Source organism: Saccopteryx bilineata, chromosome 7 (genome assembly GCF_036850765.1).
Source record: "Saccopteryx bilineata isolate mSacBil1 chromosome 7, mSacBil1_pri_phased_curated, whole genome shotgun sequence".
In the NCBI taxonomy this organism is placed as follows: Eukaryota; Metazoa; Chordata; class Mammalia; order Chiroptera; family Emballonuridae; genus Saccopteryx; species Saccopteryx bilineata.
The window spans coordinates 2,142,841-2,162,535 of record NC_089496.1 but is presented as its reverse complement, the minus strand read 5'-3'; the positions used below and the strand labels follow the sequence as shown (position 1 = coordinate 2,162,535).

General features: G+C 36.6%; 1 pseudogene; it reads right to left on the bottom strand.

Annotated features, from left to right (window-relative positions):
• Positions 1-16,714: 16,714 nt before the first annotated feature.
• On the bottom strand, positions 16,715-18,556 carry LOC136310696 (son of sevenless homolog 1 pseudogene; annotated as a pseudogene).
• Between the last annotated feature and the right edge of the window lie 1,139 nt (positions 18,557-19,695).

The following is a 19,695-nucleotide window of genomic DNA, read 5'->3' as shown; positions in this document are numbered from 1 at the left end:
CCGGGTAAAATGGCCGCTCCGCTTGTCTTTCTTTGTTTGGGTTTGGCTCGAGTGTTAGCTTGTATTGCCCGGGTTGCCACAGGATCAGATTTTCCTCGGCTTGGATCTGTGTGCCACAGCCTGGTTCGGCCGTTTGTGCCGCGGCGGCTTGGATCTATTCACCCCCTTTGCCCGCCTCAGTTTCTATATTCACAGTTACCAGAGAAAGCCGCCCTGTTTAGGTTAGTGAGGAAGGCGGAGCATTTCTTACTCCCTATTTCCTTCGGGGTTTGGTTATATATTTAGCCAATTTTTCACTCAATCATACCTTTGGGTGTATTGCGAAGCATCTGGAAGCTCCAAGTATAGGTTTTTCTGTTTCTGGTTGAAGATCTTGTTGAGTTTTGGGGGAGATTTATCGGTATCGCTTCCTACCCCGCCATTACTCTGAGAATTTCTTCTTATTAATCATGTTAGAAAGAATAGATTGTGACTTATGAATAGGTAGGAAACAGTAACTATACATAGAGCACCCTTCAGCCTTCACTTAATTCATTACTTTACCTCGCTAGCCTTTTCATGTGGTAGAGTAGAGAAACTTTCCTTTCTTCTTGCATACCTGACCTACAGGTGGTGGAACACTCTGAGAAGAATAAAGTTAGAACTTAACTAGTGTATGAATGTGGTAGAGTAGCCTTTTCATGTGGTAGAGTAGAGAAACTTTCCTTTCTTCTTGCATACCTGACCTACAGGTGGTGGAACACTCTGAGAAGAATAAAGTTAGAACTTAACTAGTGTATGAATATAGTAAATAAATAAAATTTGACTAGACAATAGAATCTTAGGTAAGGTGTAGCAGAGTGGCCCGTTGTGTGGCCTTGGATGGGAGCACAGCCGGCAAGTAAAGAAGTTTTGTTAAGAGACTTGTTTTGTGACTGAAGGCAGTTGCTGGGCTTTTCTCAGTAAAACATTCTCATGAGATTTTTGTATTTTCCAAGAATAAGGAGAGGAATGTGGTGGGATCCATAGCAACAATAGCAATTAATGCCTTCTGATATTATGTTGCTATTAAGCTATCTTGCAGGTGCACTCTATGTATCTTTAAGCAAAAGTTACTCTTGATGTTATGCCAATTTCTCAGTAAAACAAGCTTTTTGTAGTCTTGTGAAAAAATTAGGACACTGCATGAACTCAAGGCCATTTGCCTGAGCAAGCGGTGGTCCTTTGCTAGTCCTTGATGATTTTGTCTGTTAATCTCTCTCTCTGCGCCCTTGACTCACAACAACAGTAAAGTAGAGGTATTAATTAGTACTAATCTTTTAGAAGTTTGTACCAATATTGTTATTGCTATTGTATAACTGTACTTTGAATAACTTACCACCTGATTTATAGCTTATAGATATGAATTAACTGTTATCTGGAAACATGTAACCATAGTGAAACAAAATACCATGTGATTGTAACTTAGTGTGTGTGCATAAAAAGAAAGCTAGACCAGCATTTGGCAGAGATGTCTGGCAGTAAATGCTAACGAGAGAATAAAGAGAAAGAAAAGAATTTGGCTCTCTCACTCGATTTGCGCCGATGCCCTCTCTTCCTGTGGGACCCCTGGATTCCCCCCGGGGCTGGACCCCGGCAAATTTTAAATAGCTTTGAACTTAAAGAACCTTGATTGGGACAAGAATAAGACTGCCTGTAAGTAAGTATAGAAAAAGGAAAAATTAGGGCTTCCATGTTGTTCTTTTTGGTTGGCCCTGTGCTGAGAGAACAGATTTCAGCTAATAATATCTCTAATAAATGATACAGGCTATATCTCTATGGTTATCTCTAAATACTTGGCTCCTAAAAATCTATTAACAGCATCAACAATAAGGCCAAAAATAGTGGGAGAAATAAAACTCTCTATCAATAAAATCAGTGCAGTGGGGACCATAAACCAAAACATGGAAGAGCATTCACTCAATTTGCAAACCTTTTATCTCCTTCATTTGATTACATCCATCTCCTGCATATTAAACACACCTAGATTCCACTGAATATTCTGTTAAGAGTTTAGGCAGAAATCATTGATTAGAGTGCCATAGCGGTATGAACTACAATTGATTTTCTTTCCTGAATAAAAGTCTGAAAAATATCAGATCCTTTACTCTGTTGCCGATGTGTTAGTTTTCTCTGAGAAACTGAAATCTGGGGAAATATTTCTTCGTGGTGTAATGGAATGAGAAAGGAATTATTAGAATTCCCTATTTCTCTTGGTTAAAATTCACCCCATAGCATTTCAACAAGAAATCATAATATTGGATATTCAAAAAGAACCAAAAACAAACAATAAAACAAAGAGTTGTTGTATGTACAGTGGTCCCTCATCTATTGCAGGGGTTAGGTTCCAGAACCCCCCACAAAGTAGTGACCTTATATTTATTGTATTATTTATACATATTTTAAGGCTTTATTTCAATTTAATATTCTTTAAATATGTTTTGATTAATATTTTTATATTTTCAATTTTTTAGGCTATAAAATGCTTATTTTACTGCAAAAATAATTAAAATAATAAACATATAAAAAATACCTGTATACCACAAAATCCTGTGATATAGCAAAAAATCTGTGATACAAAATTAGATATATACAATTTTAAAATCTACAATAGTGAGACTTTGAAAAGTGAACTGCACTTTGGCACAGGACAACTGTATTTCTTTCTTCTGAAGCCTGAGATAACAATAAGTAGCTCAATGGAACGCAAGAACAATGTGGAAATATTCCCAGTAATCCAGCAGTGTTCAGGACTCATTTCTTCTTGCCTATGCAAATACATCATTTAGAAATGCTTCTCTCTTCCTCTGACATATTTTATTTTTCCTTTCTTACTGAGAAAGAAATGGTTCACTACCATCAGCAAACTCTTTCTTTACAAAACCATTTTTGACTTGACTTTTGTTTCAGTTTCTTCCCATTCTTCCACTGTCCTTTATAGGAAAACTCATTGAGAATATTATCTATGGTTTCTATCTACAGTGCCTGTCCTATCTCTCATAAACCCTTTCTAATTGAACATTTACCCAACATGACACTATAACTCTTTTGTTGAAGTAACTAATCACCTCTGTTATTAAATCTAATATCAAATCTCAGTCATAATCTTAAATGTGGAGTTTCGAGAACATTCAGAAGCTGTCCCTGAGAGTCAGGAGACAACAGCTCTGTTGCCACTGTGCTATTGTTCCTAAATCTTTGTCCTTCATTAAAGGTAATAAACTTGGTATTGTTTGAAAGCTTGGTTCTGCATGATGAGTTTGATTATCAATCAAGACCCAAGATCAAGGAATTAAGCAAAGGAAAAAAGAAGTACCAACACAGAAAACAGTTTGGGAATTGCAGGAGGGAAAGCTGTGATGGAGGGAGGTGGAGAAATGTAGAGCGGGGTACAGACGGTGATGGAGGGGGACTTGACTAAGAGTGGTGAACACACAGTGCAATGTACAGATGATGTATTGTAGACTTGTATACCTGAAACCTGTATGATTTTATTTACCAATGTCACCCCAACAAATTCAATACATTTTTTTAAATGGTATCATGAATAAGATTGTCTTTAAGACCTATAATTCAATGTGGCAAGGTCACTGTGTTTAGGCAAAGAAGAGAAAAAAAAGACCCAAAAAGATCTGATGCCAGGGCAGATGCTAACCCACGCTCAGTGCAAAGCAGCAAAACCTTTGCAGCAGAGGGTTGTTTGCTTGTTTATTACATATGTATGAAAAGTTTTGACTCCTGTAGAATTGGCAAAATAAATTCATAAGAAAAGACAGATAGGGAGGAAAAGAATGAGAAGGACTAATAGTTACTGCTTAATTGTTTTTTAGCGGTAAAATTTCTGAAAGCATTAAGAGAAAAAAAGAGTCAGTCATACTAAGTAAAATAGAGAAAATAGAAGTGTCATTGCACAACAATGGTTCTGTTGGGAATTAGTGAAAGACAGTGTTTATTTTGATTATATTAACATATGGTCATTAGTCACTAGTCATACTCCCAGGCACACAATGCAGTAGAAATGTAACCATGGGAGCTTAAAAATGTATTGAATAGTTCAAAAGAAAATGGCATTTTGATTGAAAATATAGGCAACTGCCTGATAAATCTTAGCTGTTTTAGATTTAGGTAAATGATCAAAAGGCTAACAATTTCATGGTAGACATAATTGATCAAACTGAACTTTTCAAATTGAGTCCCAGAAGTGGGATATGATGATAAAGAAAATGCCCCAGAATTTAGTGTAATTTCAATCCTTCTCCATTTGGAGTGAGTGAAAGCATAAATAGAGAAAGTATATGCTGACAAAGGCACTGCTTTACTGTATCTCCTACCTTTTTAAAGCAATGGAACATACCCTGGAGCTTTTGAAATATAGCCCTTGAAAGTTGTGCAAGAAAACAGATTGGTTTTATGATGACAAGCAAAGAACCAATAAAATGACATGTCTCTGATTCCAAAAAAGGTTATAACTTATGATCCTTCGATTTGGGCTCCCTTATCTCAACCTCATCTTCAGAGGGCTATAGCATAGACCATTGAGGAAGCTGCTACCATATGTGCCATGCCATGTGTTTTCTTTAATGAGACAAACAGTTGAAGCATTCAAAGAAAGAAAGATAGGCAACAGAAAAATAGGAATGATAGTATAGGAAATAGAAGAAAAATGGCTTAATTGAATAAACTGTTCATAAGGTGAATTAAAAATAGTATTACATGCGGTATTAATAATGCTACTCTTAAATAGTGTTGATACAGAATCACCAGCTCAGGGTTGATAATGTACCCTGGCTCAGGTGGCTCCCTCATTTCAAAGACACTATAAATTCTTTTCCACTTACCCTAAAATGATTGCATTTTCATCTAATGATGCTTAAAAAGGGTGGAAGAAGGAATTGGTGTGATGCATTAATGAAGGCTTTCCCCTTGCTGGGATACCGTCGGAAGTTGTGAAATGTTTATCTTTGCCAGTTTCAGTGGTCATGCCAAACACCAACTTTTTCTTTAACAACTTTATTGAGATATAATTTCCATATCATACAATTTTCTCAAACCTCTCTGTGAAATTAATATGAAGCAGTACCAAATTTCAGGATTTAAGCCTTCATTTTATTTTTTTATATTATATAAATTAATTTTCCACTTCTCATTTACCCCTTGATTATATTTTATATCCCTTTGATTTCAAAATTTGACAATATTTTTGCCTTAAATACATCTCTTATATTCAGTACAGTTCATGATAGTCTCTTCCTTTAAATAGATGATTTAAATATGCTTATATTTTACAATCTTCCTATGAGAATTTCTTTTTACAATTACTTTTCAACTTTTCAGCTAATTTTCTACAAAAATATCTCCCAAACTCCAAAACTCTTCACTTTTTCTCTCATCCTTTGAACATAACCGGAAAATTAGAATGCTTTATATAACCACAGAAAAACATATATATTCTTTCTAAAGTTTTCTAGAATTTTAGTTCCACCATTTTAAACTATGATATTATTTTACGCCTGTCCTATGGTGGCACAGTGGATAAAGCATCAACCAGGAACACAAAGGTCACTGATTCAAAACTCGGGTTTGCCAGGTCAAGGCACATACAGGAAGCAACTAGTGTTAAGCCTAATCCAGAGGGACCTGAAACATGGAAGACACGAACAAAGTCTGTCGATTACACATCAAAGCTTTATTCTCTAGCTTGGTCAAGCGGCGGCAACTCCGACAGAGGTCTGAGGGAGAGCACGCTGGCCCTTTGTTCTACTTAGTTTTTATAGTTTTGTAAGTGGGAAGTACAGAAGCAAAAATTGCAATTAGGAGCCCCTTACCACTATTGGTTATAGTCATATGTCCTTTAACATGATAGGACCACGTTCAATTTGCAAGCCATACATTATTTTGGAGAAAACAAAATTTACAAGCCAACACAATGGTAGAAATATGTCTTCTTACATATTAAATGGCATTCCTATATTATCTAGTGTTTATCTGCCATCTCTCTGTCCAGAGTCACACGTGTTAATCACATTCATTTACATAGGAGAAGTAGTTTCTGTGGGGACAAATGCCTGCAAATGGCTCATTGCTATAAGAAAAGGTTTATTTTGGCTTTTCTCTTCCTGCACCTGGCTAGCCATTCACCCCTTTCCCCACAGGCATGGTGGAATGTCTGGGGATCCATGTTTTCCTTCCCTTTGCATTTACAATCCTGGTCATGCCAATCACACAGTACAGAGACTATTTCTCACAATTTCTCTGCACATCTTAACCCAAATTAATAAAATTGTCCTGTAGTTGACCTGGTAAAAATGGCCTTTAAGGTCTTCAATGCCCGGGAGGAAATGGCTGAAGCCGCCCGCCTTGAACGGCTGCAACAAAAGGTAAACCTCCAAACCCAAGCCCTGGTAGCGGCCCTTCGGTCGGTAGGGGAACCGGCCAAAAGGCCAGCCTCCCAAGGAGGACAGCGCACACTACCAGGTGCCTGCTTTAAGTGCGGCAAAGAGGGCCACTGGGCCAAGGCCTGCCCGCAACCGAGGCCCCCTACCAAACCTTGCCCACAAGGCAAACTCATGGGCCACTGGAAGTCGGACTGCCCGACCCTGGCTCAGCCTACGGCACCTCAGTGCTGGGGAGCTGAGAACCAGGCATTTCCGGTCTCAGAACTGCTGGGCTTGATGGACGACTGAGGGGGCCCTGGCTCTTCGACTCCGGTTACCCTCACCGAGCCCAGGGCTACGCTCCAGGTAGCGGGTAAGTCTGTCTCTTTTTTAATAGACACGGGGGCTACCTACTCTGTCCTTCCCTCTCATTCGGGCCTTACAGTTCCTTCCCAGGTCTCGGTCATGGGAATCGACGGATCACCCTCGACTCCACGGCAAACAGCCCCCCTTAATTGCCTATTTGAGGGTCACCCATTCTCACACTCCTTCCTAGTTATACCCTCCTGCCCAGTTCCCCTCCTAGGGAGAGACATTTTGTCCAAACTCCGGGCAAGTATTTCTTTTTCCCCCCAAGCAGGTTTTTTACTAGCATTAGTACCAGGTCCCGAAACTGAGCCGGACTCGGACCACAGGGTCTAGCCTTTACCCGGGGTAAACCCTGAAGTCTGGAACACGGACACCCCCACTGTAGCCTCACACCACACTCCTGTGTTAATCAGACTTAAGGACCCATCCTCTTTTCCCAACCGCCCACAGTTTCCCATCTCACACACCCTACCTTTGCTATCTGCTTTCTTTCAAAGACATACAACCCACAATATTCTTCCACAGAACAAGATCTTTTTCAATCCTCCCCTGAGGTCCAAATTAAGGACGGATGGGCTTTCAAAAATGACCTCCTCATCCTCCCACAGTCTCAAAGACACCAAATAATCGCTGACATTCATAAATCCTTACATTGGACCTAAAGCTCTTTTTCATTTTCTATCTCCTCTATTCCACCACAACCATCTCCGGCAAACTATCCAAAATGTTCATTCCTCTTGCTCCACCTGTTCCAGGACGAACAGTCAAGGGGCCTGCCATGTCCGCCGCCCACTTCACCAAATGCGGGGCCACCTGCCTGGGCAAGATTGGCAGGTTGACTTCAACCACATGCCCAAACATAAAAACCTCAAATACCTTCTAACTATGGTGGATACTTTTTCAGGATGGATCGAGGCTTTCCCCACAACCTCTGAAACCGCCGGGATGGTAGCTGACCACCTGATCCGAGACATCATCCCCCGCTTCGGTTTGCCCTCCTCCATCCAGTCGGACAACGGACCTGCCTTCATCTCCAAGGTCACCGACGCTGTCTCCACTTCTCTTGGCATACAGTAGAAGCTCCACACAGCCTACCATCCCCAATCCTCTGTCCTAGCTTTTGGACCTTGCCTGCTCCGATTGCTGTCCACCCTATTGCAGAACCGGTTAAGGACCCTCACGAGCCAGACAGTACATGAAATACTACTGCCACGCCAATACCAACCCCTTGGAACCTGAGACCCTGACTACAATAACACAATCCCCTACCCCTAACGACGTCCCCATACAGCAGGAAGCAGCCAGAAGGATGACGTCGCCCCTTGCCCTCTATTACATAGAGTTGGGAATGTCCGGCAGTTGCCTTGGGGTAGGGTTGTGAAACCCTCCTTTGCCCTGAATTTTCCGGCAGGTGCTAATCTCACCGAAACCGCACCCGCCCAAATCCTCAGAATCATCCCTGAGGTTGTTCCGGGAATTGCATGCTTCACCAAACCCCCATCCTGCTGGCCATTACCAACCCCCTCCTGCGAATATAAAAAACCCAAAAGTCCTAACCCGAGCGCGCCTTCATTGACCTGCGTCCTAGGGTCAGTGAACTCGCCCGGAGCTCCCAATAAAGCCTGATTCTGTTTATTCGGCTGATTGGTCTTTTGCTCATTCGCACATTGGCGGCATATAGGGGTCTTCCATCTTTCAAAAATGTTCTTCAAGCCTCCCAAAATATTAATATTAATTCTGTAGCTTTTGGTACTTTACAACACCTGCGGGTGAGGTGGCGCAGTGGCTCCTCGCTGGTACTATTAGTAGATGCTTCCTGCTTCTCCCCCCCCCTTTCTCAGTCTCGCTCTTTCTCTCTCTCACTCTTTCTCTCTTTCTAAAAATGAATAAATAAAATCTAAAAAAAAATTTTAATTAAGAAAGAAATTATTTTACATTAAATAAATGCCATTTACCAATGCTTTCTGTTGTTTTTTTCTCCCACTATTCTCAACCATCTTTAAGACAAGAAAGATTTTTTTGAATTTTAATCTATTGGACCTCAGTATTATTTCATCTTAAAAGTCAACAAATTGAATAACTTTTTAAATTTAATGTACATGTAGAAGACAACTTTTTTATCAAATATTTGAAATGAGAATTCAACAGTAAGACAGTTCTGAGCTACACTGATGATATATATTATCGCTGGTTATATTGTTTTGAGGTTTTGGTTTTTTGTATTGTTTTGTTTTTCAGTTTTGGAGGTATTGACATAGTCTCAAACTCAGAGATTCTTTTCTCAGCTGTGTCCAAACTATAATAAGCCAACCAAAGGCATTCCTTATTTTTGTTACACTGTGTTTTATCTCTTGCATTTTTTTGAGTGTTTTTTCTTAGGATTTTTATCTCTCTGTTTATATTGTACATTGCTGCTCACCTGATATCTATTTTATCCATTACAGCTTGTAGCATAGTAATCACATTGGTTTAAATTCCTGGCCTGATAATTTTAATATACCTGCCATGTCTGGTTCTCGTGCTTGCTATTTTCAAATTAGATTTTTGCCTTTGGTCTGCTTTGTATTTTTTTCTTTATAATTTTAAAAAGTTGGAAGCAACCAAGATATATGAGGTATGAACAGCATGGAGAGTTGCTACTATTTTTTCTATTAAATCAAAATAGATAAATTTGAGAAGTAAAAAAAACCACTTGGTTATTTAGGATATCTTCTTGATGCAAAGAAAACATTGAAAGGAGGTATGTTTACAAAATTCATTGGTCAGGTATCTGAGTGGATTCATATACTTCCCAGAGAATATTTTCATGTTGTCCCAGTAGAGCCCAAGCTCTACTTCAATCAGGCGTCCTTGATTCGACTTCCCTGCACAGTGGGATACTCCTGCTTATCAGCAGGGCTGGCAGCCTCTTCGAGACTACTGTACTCTTGAGGTGGCTATGAGGATTCTACTTATCATTGCCGAGACCAACTGCCACTGGAGGAAAGACATGAGACGGACACACGAAGTTAGTTGCAAGAATCACACAGGCAATTCATTACTCACAAATCCATCTGGCATGCCTGGATACAGCTTAAGGGTTAGGAGTCATCGTGCTCCTCTCGGCTGTCTTTGGTCAGAGCAGCATGGAGTCCACATTCATGTTGGAGTCTGGGTGACCACGGCAGCAGGGGGCCCCTCAGCTTTAGTACCTTTTCTGGCCAATGCCTTCTAACAGGTGTCAATCTACAGGATTATCACCTCACACCACCTTTTGGGGAGTTCCTTGAAGGGAGTCTTTTTTATGTTAATCTACTGAAATGTTACATCAAGCCACTTTTAAGGTGTTCCTAGGGAAGCTTCTTGTCTATGTTAATTTACAGAGCTATGACTTCAAGCCACTTCTTATCTATGTATAAATTCACAAACACATTAACTGGGCCCTGCTCCAAAGTCAGTCTGTTTATCACATCTGCACACACTATATTAATTCCTATCCAGATGGCATAACTTTATTTTATTTCCTTAATTAATTTTAATATTATATTTTAATTACTTTTATATATCTTCCATATTTTTTATATTTCTATATATTTAATTACTATAACATTATATTGTCTACAACATATTTGAACATCACAATTCAAAATTTCTATGAAACAGTCAAAACCAACAGGGTCCGAATTATGGAACCATATATCGGAGCTAAAATCATCCATCATACCTCATGTAACATGAGTTAAAAAATGTTATTTTTGTAAGCCACTGAGAATTTGTGGTTGGTTTTGCTACAACAAAGAAGTTGTATGTTACAGGATAGGGAGAAAAGGAATCATTAAAATAATTATTTCTCCACAAAAATTCTAACTTTAATATCTCATAAGCATTTCATAGCTCTTACTCAATAAATGCTTCCACAATTGTGGTTTCTGGGCTTCATAATAATGTTGTGAGTTAGACCAAATATATGCATCTGCCCTCTGTTTTGGAGTGTAATAAACTGGGCCTTGTAGAGGTAAATATACCTGGGAAAGATGAGAAAAGAACTTAGATGTTTTGATATCATTGCTAGTATTTGTTTTATTCTACTAATTATTTTAAAATTTATTAAGCATCTACTCTGTGAGTTTCCTTTTTCATATTAATAGTCATTAAATGATAATGCAAGACACTTTTAAAAACTAAACACTCTTGAAAGAGATACAGGCATTATTACCATACTTTTCATTGGTTTGAAAGGGCAATAAATAATTCAGGAACCAGACTACATGTGGTAATAAAAAGCACAGGTATCAGCTTGATTCTTATAAAATATCAGCTGCATCTGGCTTCCTGATGAGTGTCATGAATGACATTTAGGATATAAAGAAAGTACTAGCATTTCCATCTGCTGTGTACCAGACATTCTAACACCTGATTTTATTTTCATTTGTTTTTATCTCCCAAGATTTACATATCTTCTGGTATCCTTTTATATAGATTAAAATCTCCTTGAGGACAAAGACTTTATTTTTTACTATTTTTTTATTACTATATCCCCCATGGATTTAGAAACAAATGTTTAAATTTTATTTACTTAGTTTACACTTAATATTATTTTATGTTTAGTTTCTGTGTACAGCAAAGTATTTAGACAACCATATATTTTACCAAATGTTCCCCCACCGATATTTCCAGTACCACCTGGCACCAAACATAGTTATTACAATATTATTGACTATTCCAACATGTGCTTCCAATAACCATTACCTTTCTTACCAAAATTAATTTTTGTTGCAATGGTACTAAGCCATACCAATGCTAACCTAATTGTATTTATCTCTTGTACTTTTCTCCTGATTAAGAAATGTTGATGTAAATTCTTGTCCCATATTTACTTTTTTAAAGATTAAGCATTATATATATGGTAAGACCTTACTTTATGTCATCAACAGATTCTATGACTTTAAACAAAATGATGTTTCACTAAACAAATTTTTTCCATAGGCTAATTGATACAAACAAGAATAATTTCCTAGGGCATTTCATCAGCATATAATGATACAATGTTGAACAAAAGACAGTTATTGAGGACCAGGTGTATACTCTGTATATATCTGTTAAATAAAAAGTGATTGAGAAAAAAGGGGAAAAAGAGAAACTCATGGACACAGACAACAGTGAGGTGATTGCCAGGGAGAAGTGGAGAACAGTGTGGGGTGTATAAATCATGACAGAAGGAGACTTGACTTGGGGTGGTGAACACACCAAATACAGTGTACAGATGATGTGTTGTAGAATTGTGCACTTGAAACCTGTATAATTTTGTCTCACCTCAATAAATTTGATAAAATAAAAAAAAACAATAAATCAATGTAACCTGAAAAAATAATAACAAGAAATAGTTTTGGGTTTTTTTAATCTATTTATTTCAGTGAAGGAGGAAGACAGACAGGAACCGTATATGTACCCTGATCTGGGATTGAACCAGCACTTTGAAATGCTTTTAACAACCAAGTTATCTAGCCAGGGCAATATATACAGTTTTTGACCTCAGAGTTCTAATGTTATAGAATGCTACTTAGTAAAAATATATATACAGTTATGATTACTAATAAAACTTTTAAAGAAAATTGTTCATTTCATTAATTCTATGGAAAGGGAGTAATTTTTACACTGCTTATGAAATTTAATTTTATTATTAAGCAAAAATTTCAAAACTGTCAATAAAGAAAGGTTTTCAAATTAATGTCATAAATTTTAGAAACATTTAGTCCATGCTGTGATTACTGATATTTCTGGTTAAGAATATAAATAAATAAAATTTAAAAGACAATGTATTATCTGTTTGCCTCATGAAATGTTTATCCTTAGATGAAACTTACACATAAATTCTTAGTGATGCCCAATTATTACTTACATCCATTTACAAATTACTGTACCATTGCTACACTCTTAAAGGTTGTGATGTGTTACTCTATATTCCAAAATGTAGTAATTTACCTGAAGATGGTTGAGTCCTCAGAGTTTAACTTAATGCATCTCAGAAATGATTATTTTAAATAGCATTAAACATCTGTATATATAGATATCAAATCTATCAAGTCAATAATTTTATTTCAAATTTTTGTCCAGAAACAATGGAATTGTGTGTATAAAAACAGGCTTTCACACAGTGTAACATTGTTAACATTATTGTTTTAAGTATTAAAGGTATATACTGAACTCTGCTTGATAATTTTTTTTTCTTGGCTACCACAAAATTCTTCAGAGTTTTCCTAAACCAATATGATTTCCAAATCCTCCTTGTATATCAGCTTTCCTATTTGGTCCATAATTTTACATCTTATTCTAAAAGAATCTTATTCTCCTGTATCTAGAATTTAAGAATGACTCATTTTTCTTTACATTTTATTTTAATTAAATTCAAGATTTATATATTGAGTTAGCAGCTGATTCAGCTCTGATAAGTATCCAAGGAGGGCCCTTTGACAATCTTTCTTGTGAGAGAAAAGAGTAAGAGAGAGTAGACATAAAAATAAATGTTTATTGTAGTAATGGTGTATCAGAGTTAGGGAAACATTTGCTTTATGTGAATAAAGGATGGAACTACTAAATCTACTTAAAAACATCTTTTATCCATGTGCTACCAGTAACCATCTGATTGTCTATACGAAACTAAAATCACACGCTAGACAACATCTTCTAATTTACTTTCCATTCAAATTATTTCCTTATTTTTTCTAATCAGGCTATGTGATTTGATTTAAATTGTTTACTGAGTACAACATACATTAATAAATTGATTAAGAACTATATGTTTTTATTTTTTTGAGGTCAAGAATCTGAAATCAACTAAAATTAGCTATTTTGAAAAATCAGAGAAATAAGTACTTACAGCTGAATTAGAAACTATCACACATATACACCATAGTTTTCTGTAACTAAAAGAGGCACTGAAATCTGAGATCAGCTAGCATATTTAATTTTGGAAAATATAAGATTATATTGCCAAGAATGTGATTTTATATATGTAGGAAAGAAAAAGGATAATGAATACCTTAAATTATATTTTATTATGTTGTTACTCAATCTTCCTAATATCTAACTTTAAAAAGTCAGATTGGTTCCCGTTTTTGTTTTTTAGCTATTAAAAATATTATGTGATGTATAATGAGTTGCCCAGTCTTTAGGTACAAAGTTAGTTAAGTTTTTACAATGGATTTAGTCAATGGAACCTGCAGGACACTTATAATATAAGATATTGCTCTCTTTCAAGAAAGTTTTCTTATACCTTTTCCCAGTTAATTCTTTCCTACCCCAAGAAGCAATATAATGTGATTTCTATCACCATGGATTAGTTTTTACTTACTTTTTTCCTTCCTAGAACTTCACATAAAAGGAATTATAAAGTATGGACTTTTTTTTTTTTATCATGTATTACTTTATTAGAAGAAATAAGATTACTTAAAAATGAATTGTTATATGGAATCCCTCTTAAACATTACATTTGATTCAGCCTATAGCAATCTTCCTAGGTGTTTTGGACATGTCTGTCTAAAAATTTCTCTGCTAAGGTGAAGCTATTTTCTTCAATAACATCAGTTGTAAAAAACAAAAAATACTGAAAACTTAAATGACTTCCAGGATTGCTTAATTTAGTAAGTTTTAAAAATGGAAATTAAGAAAAACCAATGCTGTGCATATTTGTACTATCGGCATAATTTTGGTGGTAGATGGACATTAAGATTTTTACTGATTTTATAATCTCAATAAAAAGAAAGAAAGAAAAAAGAGGTACAGTATAGAAAGTTTTTAAGACCTTAATGATGATGATTTGTCACTACGTTTAGTCTTCTTGCTGCCACTTGCTAACTGGGAAAATTTAGCCAAGTGGGTATAAGTTCTCATTTATAACTCTGGTTGTAAAGTTAAAAATAATATATGTCAAAGTAGTACAAAAAAGTATAAAATCTCAAAGATATATAAACGGCAGTATTTTTTGTCAAAGAAAAATGAACAGTGATAATATGGATGTCTTGGGTTAGTTTACTTTCTTTTTTTTAATAGCTTTTTGTTCATTTTAACAGGGTGACATTAATTAATCAGAGTACATATGTTCAAAGAAAACATCTCCAGGTTATCTTGTCATTGAATTATATTGCATACCCGTCACCCAAAGTCAAATTGTCCTCTGTCACCTTCTATCTGGTTTTTTTTGTGCCCCTCCCCTCCCCCCTCTCCCTCCCTCTCCTCCCCTACCCCGTAACTACCACACACTTGTCCATGTCTCTTAGTCTCATTTTTATGTCCCATCTATGCATGGAATCATGCAGTTCTTAGTTTTTTCTGATTTACTTATTTCACTGTATAATGTTATCAAGGTCCATCCATTTTGTTGTAAATGATCCGATGTCATCATTTCTTATGGCTGAGTAGTATTTCATAGTATATATGTATCACATCTTCTTTATCCATTCATCTATTAAAGGGCTTTTTGGATTTTTCCATGTCTTGGCCACTGTGAACAATGCTGGGATGAACATGGGCTGCATGTGTCTTTACGTATCAATGTTTTTGAGTTGTGGGGGTATATACCCAGTAGAGGGATTACTGGGTCATATGGTAGTTCTATTTTTAGTTTTTTGAGAAACAACCATACTTTCTTCTATAATGGTTGTATTACTTTACATTCCCACCAACAGGGGATGAGGGTTCCTTTTTCTCCACAGTCTCTCCAACACTTGTTATTACCTGTCTTGTTGATAATAGCTCATCTAGAAAGTGTGAGGTGGTATCTCATTGTAGTTTTGATTTCATTTCTCTAATAACTAAAGAGGATGAGCATCTTTTCATATATCTATTGGCCATTTGTATTTCTTCCTGTGAAAAGTATCTGTTCATGCCTTCTTCCCATTTTTTGATTGGATTGTTTGTTTGAATGTTGTTGAGTTTTATGAGTTCTTTGTATATTTTGGATATTAGGCCCTTATCTGAGCTGTTGTTAGAAAACATCATCTCCCACATAGCCTTTCTATATGCCAACAATGAAACATTAGAGAACAAACTAAAAAAAATAATCCCCTTCACGGTTGCACCAAAAATATAAAAAACCTAGGAATAAACATAACAAAGCATGTAAAGGACCTATATAACAAAAAATACAAGCATTGTTAAGGGAAATCAAAAAAATACATTGAAATGGAAAAAATATTCCATTTTTGGATAGGAAGGATAAATATAATCAAAATGACCATATTACCCAAAGCAATATACAAATTTAATGCAATTCTCATCAAAATTCCAATGACATTTTTTAAAGAAATGAAACAATAAATCATCAGATTTATATTGAACTATAAAAAACCCTAAGGAAAAAGAACGAAGCTGGGGGCATTACAATACCTGACTTCAAATTATATTATAGAACCACGACAATCAAAACAGCATGGTATTGGCAGAAAAATAGACACTCAGACCAATGGAACAGAATAGAAAGTCCAGAAATGAAACCGCCTATATATGGTCAAATAATTTTCAATAAAAGGGCCAACAACATACAATGGAGAAAAGAAAGCCTCTTCAACAAATGGTGCTGGGAAAACTGGAAAGCCACATGCAAAAGAATGAAACTCGACTACAACTTGTCCCCTTGTACTAAAATTAATTTCAAAATGGATCAAAGACCTAAATATTAGACCTGAAACAATAAAGTACATAGAAGAAAACATAGGTACTAAACTCATGGACCTGGGTTTTAAAGAGCATTTTATGAATTTGACTCCAAAGGCAAGAGAAGTGAAGGCAAAGATAAATGAATGGGACTACATCAGACTAAGAAGTTTTTGCTCAGCAAGAGAAACTGACAACAAAATAAACAGACAGCCATCTAAATGGGAAATGATATTTTAGTTTGCTTTCTATTTTAGACACAACTATCAGTGTAGCAGAGAAAATCTGCTTGAAACAGGAAAATTAAAGTCATAGGCAACTTCTTATTTCTTACCTGCATACATACGGTATGTGAGCCTCTCTATAAGTTTAATAACAGTTCCTGCTTTGATAATTGGAATTCCAGCATTGGGCTGCATGTTTTCTTCAAATATTATATTCTCTTCAGAGTTGGGCTCTGCAAATCTGTTAACATCAGCACTGGGAAGCCTCACCTGCTCCTTCTCTTCCTGCAGCATTGTCACATCAAGCATTCTCTCTAGTGTACTTCAGTACTCTAAAGGTATCAGTGTTACCATCCAATTGTTTTTCTTTTCAGCTGACTTGGCAGAAAATATTACACTATTTTCATCTTTTAAAATTATTTCAAAAACATGCTTATACTCACTAGTATCATCTTTGTCATTAATTTGTGCCTTTCTCTTAAAAAACTTTTCTTGAAGACGATATTCCGCATTGCTAGCACCAGGAAGTCTTAGCTGCCCATAATTTGATCTACAGCAAATCACTAAGGCCTCTAAGAGAAATACGTGTTGCTCATGTTTGGCTTCTACACGTGTGAGAGTTCCTTCCATTATAAACTCATTGCAACACTGTCCAATGTCTTTCCCTCGCATCCATCAACATTCTTCTGAATCTTATTCATCTACCTTCATTTGCTGACTATAAAACTGACATGCAGATTCACTCAATCTTCGTTTGGCAAGACTTTTAGAACATGTTTTTTCCATACTACTCTGAACATTAAGCAAAGCTGTTATTGCTTGTTTCAAACATTCCTTGTCTTCTTGATCTTCACTCTTTTCTTCTAACTGCTTTAAAAGTTCAAGGTAATGTAGACAGTGGTAAACTGAGGCTAGAAGCAGCCTGGATAATACATATTGAACTGCTTCTTTGAAATCTTCACCTATTGACTGCAAATAAAGTGCCATTCCAGGCTTTGACAACTGACTAAGGAAATGATCATGAAAACCAGGTCATAAAATATCTCGAGCATGTGATTCATATGGATCAAATGCCAATTCCTCTGCTAAGTCTTCAAAGTAGCTTCCTTCTAGTGGAAGGGGACTGCCTTCATCAGTCATTTCTACAGTATCTTCTATATGGCCCAGTAACTTTACACTAAGTTCATGTATGTCGACTGTATGACTAAATATATTTTCTACATCATTAGCTGAAAACAATTTTGAATTGGAGACAAAGGACTCTCTAAAAACTTTTATAATTAAATTTAGTTCCCTTATGTATTGTCGAATTTCTGCCATAAATCCTTTTACCAAATTATAATAAGTTTGCTCTCCTGAGGTGGAGGGCTCTTCATCAGTTAAGGATAATATATTTATATCTTCTACATCTTGATGAAACATATCCATCAATACCTTATTAGCACACATTGCTACTTTAATATCTTGTTTTGTAATTTCATAATGCCTTATGTTTCATACATAATTCCCCACCAGCTTTAAAATGTCTGCAGAAACGTATTCTAATACTGCTACTATGTAAACAGAAAGCTGGTGGTCAATTTTATAACCTAGAACCTCCTTTAATAAAGGATGAATCTTTTCTACTGGGAGAGATAAAGGGTTTCTTTGCTTCCTTTTTTCAATAGCCGACTGGGCATCAGCTATTGCCCATTTATCAGTTGGATGAGGGAAACTTTTGAACACGTTCCTCTACATCTGAAACACTTCAGGGCTGAGCTTGGCATAGCATATTTAATAATTGCAAAATTAATTCTTAGACATACTGAAGAGCATACCACTTGACTCAAGAGTAGGATGAATTTGCCCCTGAACCTTTTTCAGTGCCAGCACCAGCAGCCCTCGCCACTTGGGCGCGTTCTCCTCGCTGAAGAACTCGTTTGGCAGCGGCTGTGCCTGCATGGTGCCCCCGGGGTGCCTCTGGGCGGGTAGGGGGGCAGCGGCCGGGCCTGGGAGCAGCGAGAGGGCAAGCTCGCAGCACAGAACAGGGCCTTGGCCTCCTGGGGGCGTTGCGTGGGGGGCTAGCCCCAGACTGGGGGCTGGGGGCGAGGCCAGGGCCCGGCCACCCTCCCCACAGAGGTACCTGCCGAGAGCCTGGACCTTTTAATGATTGGATAATTTTCCTTGCCTTACTGTTTTTATATTTATCCATGTTTGCATGTATCAGTAGTTAGCAATTTTTTAATTAACTTTTTAAGTGATATAAACATCATACAGTTTATCCATTGGCTTGTTGATAGACATCTAGGCTGTTTCTAATTTTGGCTATTATAAATGAATCTATAAATAATATTGTACAAGACATTTTGCAGACACATATCTTCATTGTACCAGAGTAGAATGAATGAGTCACAGGGTCACTGTGTGTACAGCTGTGCCTGGTACCAAGAATATATATATATATGTTTTTTCCTATATATACATACCTATGGTAAAATTTTACTTATAAATTAGACACAGTAAAAGATTAATAACAATAATTAATGAAAAAGAGCAATTATAACAGCACTGTAATAAAAGTTATGTGAATATGGTCTCTGGCTCTTTCTCTCAAAAGATGTGTTGTACTTATTCATCTTTTCACTGAAAGGAAGCGTTCACAGCTTCTCTCTAGCATGTCCCAGTTGCCAACATCACTACTTTTGAGCTTTGTGGCCATTATTACTCAAAATAAGAGTGACTTGAACATAAGCACTGTGATACCACAATAGTGGGTCTGACAACCAGAAGGGCTATTAAGTGACTAATAGATGGGCATAGAGACACTAGACAAAGGGGTGAGTCTCTTCCCAGGTGAGAGGGAACAGGAATGAGAGGGAGAAATATGTCATCATGCTACTCAACGTGGTGCACAATTTAAAATCTACACATTTTTTGTTTCTGGAATTTTTCATTTAATGATTTCAGACCACCAGTAACTGAAACCATGGAAAGCAAAACATGAATGGGGGAGGCTAATGCATCACATTTTAAGACAATTCCTAACATATTTCAAAAGTGTTTGCAAATTTTACATTCCCCAAAACTATTCATATATGAAT